Source organism: Otolemur garnettii, unplaced genomic scaffold (assembly GCF_000181295.1).
Source record: "Otolemur garnettii isolate 467f Iridium unplaced genomic scaffold, OtoGar3 scaffold00021, whole genome shotgun sequence".
Classification (NCBI taxonomy): domain Eukaryota; kingdom Metazoa; phylum Chordata; class Mammalia; order Primates; family Galagidae; genus Otolemur; species Otolemur garnettii.
In genome coordinates this window covers 22884548-22890967 of record NW_003852416.1, presented here as the reverse complement: position 1 = coordinate 22890967, position 6420 = coordinate 22884548, and positions in this window count along the sequence as shown.

Here is a 6420-nt window from a genome sequence, read left to right as displayed (position 1 = left end):
AAAAAAAAAAAAAAAAAAAAAGAATCAACAAAATGTTGAAAGCATGGAACCAGTCTCCCTGGATATGGATCCAGCTTCACCATTTAATCAGCTGAATAACATTGAGCAAGTTACCTCCTTCAGACTTAGTTCCTAATATCATATAGGCTGTAAAGCTGGTTATGTGAGCTAATCCATGTCATGCACTTAAAACAATGTCTGGGCACAGTGGGGCACACCTGTATTCTAAGCTGCATTGAGGCATGAGAGTAAAAAGCAGAGTTAAAAATCTGTCCACAGCCACCCTGTGTTAGCCAGGCCGCAGGTCTTTGCTATCTGTATGCTCTTCCCTTGACGTGTGCTTGTCCTAGACTGTAACCTTGTAAGTTGCTTAGGCTTCTATTGCCTTTGCCCGACCGGTCTCAAGGGCATGGGCGAATCTGACCTTCCCCTCGAGTCCTGGGACCTTTGGATTATGTCATCCCTCTCACAGTTTTATGACCCTCACGTGCAGTCTAGCCCTGAAAAGTAGATGAAAGAGAGGCAGGAGATTCAGATGAGGGGCTCAGTTTTTGAGACCCAGTCTTCTGAGTACCTCCCGGCCAGAGAAATAAAGCTGCTTCCTCTAACCAACTGGTGCATGGAGTCTTCCGTCTGCGTCAGTTTCCTGCCACAACATGAGAAGCTGAGGTTGATTGTTTGAGCTCTGGAGTTTGAATCAACAGTCAGTGAGTTATGACTGTGCCATTGGACTCCAGGCTGTCTCTTAAAAGGAAAAAAAATCTGGCATATACGTAGCATCTGGCAAGTACTAGCTATTCATATGTCATAGAGAATGTACTGACATTATTTTCAGTAAAAGGAAAGTTCTAAGAGATAGATACAGAAATAAATTAAGGGGTTTCCATAGAGAAAAAACAAAGAAATTCAGAATTCTAGAGAAAACACCAAATTTAAGAACGTTGCTTGACCACAATTTGAGGCTTACAGGCTAAAAATGAATGATAATGTTGGCACTCAGAAGCCAATGCCCTAAAATGTGGTGCTTTGACTCATTGTATGAGAGAAGCTTCAAGATCTCTCATTCCCACCCCCTTTCTCTCCCAAAGTACAGGTTCTGAAGTTCCTTTAATGGCCCAAAGCCCAGACCCAACAAGGAGAATAATTAGTTTTTCTTTCACTTTCTATTCTCATTGTCTGTCAAAGAAAAGAAGACAAAAAATGTCACCATTTTTAAATTTTTTAAATCTTTATATTTTTACACTTGAACAGACCCTTTCATATGATAGTCTATTTCTCAGGCTCATTCAGATTCCAAACAGAACTATTTAAATTCCCCAATTTATTCATTCTTCCTGGTAATCATTTATTGCTCCTCAACAGAATTCCTCTTCGATACCCTTTCATAACATGTTTTGCCAGGATGGTAGGTAAGCTTCTGAACCCTGCTGGGTGTTGGGGACAATCACTCTGCAGTGTTTCTTATGTACATGTTAATAAATTTGTATGCCTTTTCTCCAATTAATATTTCTTTTATGAGTTGATTTTTCAGTGAAACTTCAGAGAGCAAGGAGGAAGTTTTCCTTTGGGTTCCTACAATATCAAGAGACCATCTATGTGACTATGATCTCTGAGACACAAGAAGCAGGCATCACATAATTATTTGATGTCTACATAGGAAATGAAATGCATATCTTGTAACTGAAAGGGGCAATTGAACCATCTGTATGGACTTTTGTCTAGAATGGTTTATTTTATTTGGCTAAAAGAATTTAGGACATTTCCATACATATAATTAAGTAATAGTTCTTTCAGTTTAATTCTTCTGCTTAGCTGTGACAACACTTTGACTCAAGAAAGAATGACATCATTCCCAAATGACTCATAGGGATAAAAAAAAATATGAAAAGGAAAGAATGTTGTAACTGTATGGCTGGTTATCTTTTGTGAAAACCCATACTTCTAGGCTGCTGATTACTTTAAGTATAAAAATAAAACAACATCAACAATGGCCTCAGCAGTGATAAAAAGCTACCATTTGTTAGGCCAGGGGTGGTGGCTCACACCTGAATCCTAGCACTCTGGGAGGCTAAGGCAGGTGGATTACTTGAGCTCAGGAGTTCCAGACCAGCTTGAGCTAGAGCAAGACCCCATCTCTACAAATAGCCAGGCATCGTGGTGGGGGCCTATAGTCCCAGCTACTTGAGAGGCTGAGGCAAGAGAATCACTTGAGCCCAAGAGTTTGAGGTTACTGGGAGCTATGATGCTGTGGCACTCAAGCAACAGAGTGAGTCTCTGTCTCCATACAAAAAAAAAAAAAAACCTACCATTTGTTGAGTGCTATTTATGTACAAAGCACTATACTAAGTGCTCTGTGTATATTATTTTGATTCTTGTTTAAATACGATAAGGATGATTATTCCCATTTTATTGATGAGGAAACTGAAGGTTAGAGTGGTTAAGTAACTCATCCAAAATAAGTAATCATTGTGGAGATGAGATTCAAACTCAAATGTCTCTCATTCCCAAGCCCCTGTTTCTAAACATCACATTCTATACTTCAGAAGGTAGTGTTAGCATAAATTTTAATTGTGTTGATCTAACCTAAAAGGAAGAAGCTGAGGCAAAAGAGAGTTTATTTGGGTCATGCTTGAGGATTGTAACCCATAGATAGATTCAAGTTGCCCTGAATATACACTCTGATTAGCAACAGTTACAGTGGATTTTTTTTTTTTTTTGAGACAGGTCTTGCTCTATTGCCTGGGCTAGAGTGGGTGGCATCATTGTAGCCCACTGTAACTTCAAACTCTTATGCTCAAATGATCTTCCTGCCTCAGCCTCCTGAGTAGCTGGGAATACAGACATGCACTACCAAGCTTGGCTAATTTTTAAACTTTTTATAGATATGGGTTTTGATTTGTTGCCCAGGCTGTTCTTGAACTCCTGGTCTGGAACCCCTGACCTCAAGAAATCCTTCCCCCTTAGTCTCCCAAAGTGCTAGGATTATAGGTGTGAGCCATGGCGCCTGGCTGAGATTTTATTTCTCATAATGGATTGCAACCTGCAGGCTGGGAAGTGGAGATTTTGGCTGAGAATGAAAGCAGGCCAAAGATGGGACAGGAGTTTTATGCTAACTGGGTTGGCTATGTATACATATGTAACAGGTTATAAGAATTATGAATATTCATGAAAGGAGTATCACATACGATAAGCATACGTACGTTACGTATGTCCATGTTTACTTTGGAGAGAAGACTTAACATTGAAATGCAGTAAAATTAGGCTTTATATGTCAAAAGGTGAAACATAGGACACAAAAGTACTTTGAGCACAGCCTCCATAAACCAATCAGAACCTCTCCATGGTCAGTTTATCAGGAAGGAATGTTTTGAAAACTGGTCAGCTGTCCATGTCCAAATCGTGAAAAGGGAGGGAGTTTGGTCATACTGTCAGACTGTTGGTTTAACTAAAAGAGTCTCCTGTTCTTTGTTTTCTAAGGCTGGTTTCTGTTTAACTTTCAGCAAAAAAAAAGTCTAGTTATGTAAGGAAGGAGGTATATTGAGGCATGACCAACCTCCTGTCTTGCCATGAGCAGGAAACTTAGTTTTTAAAAGTTTCTTGCAGGTCTGGGCATGGTAGTTCACACCTGTAATCAATCCTGGCACTATGGTGGCTGAAGCAGGAGGATGGCTTGAGTTCAGGAGTTTGAGACCAGCCTGAGCAAGAGAGAGACCTTGTCTCTACTAAAAACAGAAAATCTAGCCAGGCATAGTGGCACATGTCTGTAGTCCCAGCTACTCAGGAGGTTGAGGCAACAGGATAGGTCAAGTCCAGAAGTTTGAGGTTGCTTGGACTATGATACCACAACACTCTACCCAGGGTGACAGAGTAAGACTGTCAAAAAAAAAAAAAAAAAAAAAAAAGGGCAGCACCTGTGGCTCAAACGAGTAGGGCACCAGCCCCATATGCCGGAGGTGGCGGATTCAAACCCAGCCCCAGCCTCCCCCCCCCAAAAAAAAAGTTTCTTGGAGATTTCCTTGGCCAAGAGGGGTCCATTGAATTTGGGAAGATGGGGCTTTTTTTTTTTTTTGAGACAGAGCCTCAAGCTATCCCCCTGAGTAGAGTGCTGTGGCTTCACAGCTCACAGCAACCTCCAACTCCTGGGCTCAAGTGAGTCTCCTGCACCAGCCTCCCAAGTAGCTGGGACCACAGGCGCCTGCCACAACTCCCGGCTATTTTTTGGTTGCAGTTGTCGTTGTTGTTTTGGTGGGTCCGGGCTAGATTCGAACCTGCCACCTTAGGTGTATGTGGCTGGTGCCTTAGCCACTTGAGCCACAGGCGCCGAGCCAGGAAGATGGGGCTTAGGGTTTTATTTTTCCTCCACATGTGCAAATACTTAATACCTTCTGTATAAAGTGCTTGAACATCTGGAGATTTTGGTATCCATGAAGGGTTCTGGAACCAATCACCTGTGGATACTATTATTTCCCAAACATGGATACTGTTATTTCCCAAACAGAGGGATTTGTTTGCATGGTGGGGATTGAGTCCATAGACTCAGCCAAGTTGGCTATAGCAAGTTTTTTTTTTTTTTAATTACTTGATACAAATAAGGACTACACCAGGGATAGAGTTCCCACTCCAAACAAGGAAGTTGGGGTGGCTTTATAGTCAGATGGTAATGAAGTGTGATCTGATAGGATCTTGTAATGAGATGATGTCAGGAAGCATAGTGTGACTGAATCTGTCACCTGGGGTGACACCAGGGCGCAGTCTGATTGGATCCAGGTTCCTCGGTGGTGTCCACTTCTTAATTCAGGCCCTGCTTTTCTGTTGGAGCACTTAGGTTCTGCCTATGGTTGCATGCTTGGTTCCTCTGAGCATGCTTAGGCAACCTGACTTTCAAACAGCAATTGAAAAACAACTTGCAACTTTGTTACATAAAAGTTGAGTCAAGGCTCTGCCCCAGTAGCACAGTGGTTATGGTGCTGGCCACATGCACTGAAGCTGAGGTGTTTGAACCTGGTCTGGGGCTAGCTGGACAACAATGACAAGCGCAACAAAAAATAGCCGGGCGTTGTGGCGGGTGCCTGTAGTCCTAGCTACTGGGAGGCTGAGGCAAGAGAATCACTTACGCCCAGAAGTTTGAGATTTCTGTGAGCTGTGATACCACTGCACACTCTACTGAGGGCAACATAGTGAGACTCTGTCTCAAAGGAAAAAAAAAAAAAAGGTGGTGCCTGTAGCTCAGCGGCTATGGCGCCAGCCACATACAACAGAGCCGGCAGGTTTGAATCTGACCCGGGCCTGCCAAACACTGACAACTACAACCAAAAAATAGCCAGGCGTTGTGGCGGGCCCCTGTAGTCCCAGCTACTTGGGAGGCTGAGGCAAGAAAATTGCTTAGGCTGTGGAATTTGAGGTTGCTGTGATGTGTGACCCCACGGCACTCTACCAGAGGCTACAGCTTGAGGCTCTGTGTCAAAAAAAAAAAAAAGTTGAGTCAGATTGGTTGGAGGGGATTACGGTACCCTGGGACAACTATACTCCATCCAAATAGGCATCTTTTTTAGATGCCACCCATACTCATTCTGGAGTTACTCTGGATGCCTGGGTCTGTTCTGGAGTTTGTCCACTCTCCATCACTTCTCTACTCAAGAACTGTTTTCTTCAGCATCGGTAGTACAGTGATTACGGTGCCAGTCATGTACACCCAGGCTGGTGGGTTTGAACCTGGCTTTGGCCAGCTAAAACAACGAACAAAAAATAACGGGGTGTTGTGGCAGACACCTGTAGTCCTGGCTACTTGGGAGGCTGAGGCAAGAGAATCGCCTAAGCCCAGGAGTTGGAGGTTGCTATGAGCTGTGATGTCACAGCACTCTACTGAGGATGATAAAGTAAGACTCTGTCTCTAAAAACAAAGAAAGAAAGAAAGAAAGAAAAATAGAAGCATTGAGCAGTTGGGCCAGGCACAGTGTAATATCTCTGAACTGTCTGAGGTGTGAGGTGTGTAAAATTCATCAGGCCCAGAGAGCTGTGAGCATTGGACTTCATTCAAGCCTCCCACATCCATCCCTGGGACAATTGTTTTTCATATACATATATTTATTTTTTAGGAATACCTAAAAATGTTAGAGGTAATTGTTTAAAGACAGCACCAGACTAGCTGCTTCACCCTTTATCTTCATGTTCCTGGGGTTTGTGATACCAAGAGCAATGTATAGCCAATCTATAGCCTATTTTACATATATATATATATATATATATATATTTAGAGTTAGGGTCTCCCTCTGTCTCTGTTGCCTAGGCTGGAGTGGAGTGGCATACAGCTCAGTGCAGCCTCCAACTCCTGGGCTCAAGTGAGCCTTCGGCCTCAGCCTTTTGAATAGCTAGGACTACAGGTGTAAGCAAACACGCCTGGCTATTTTTTTTTTTTTTTTT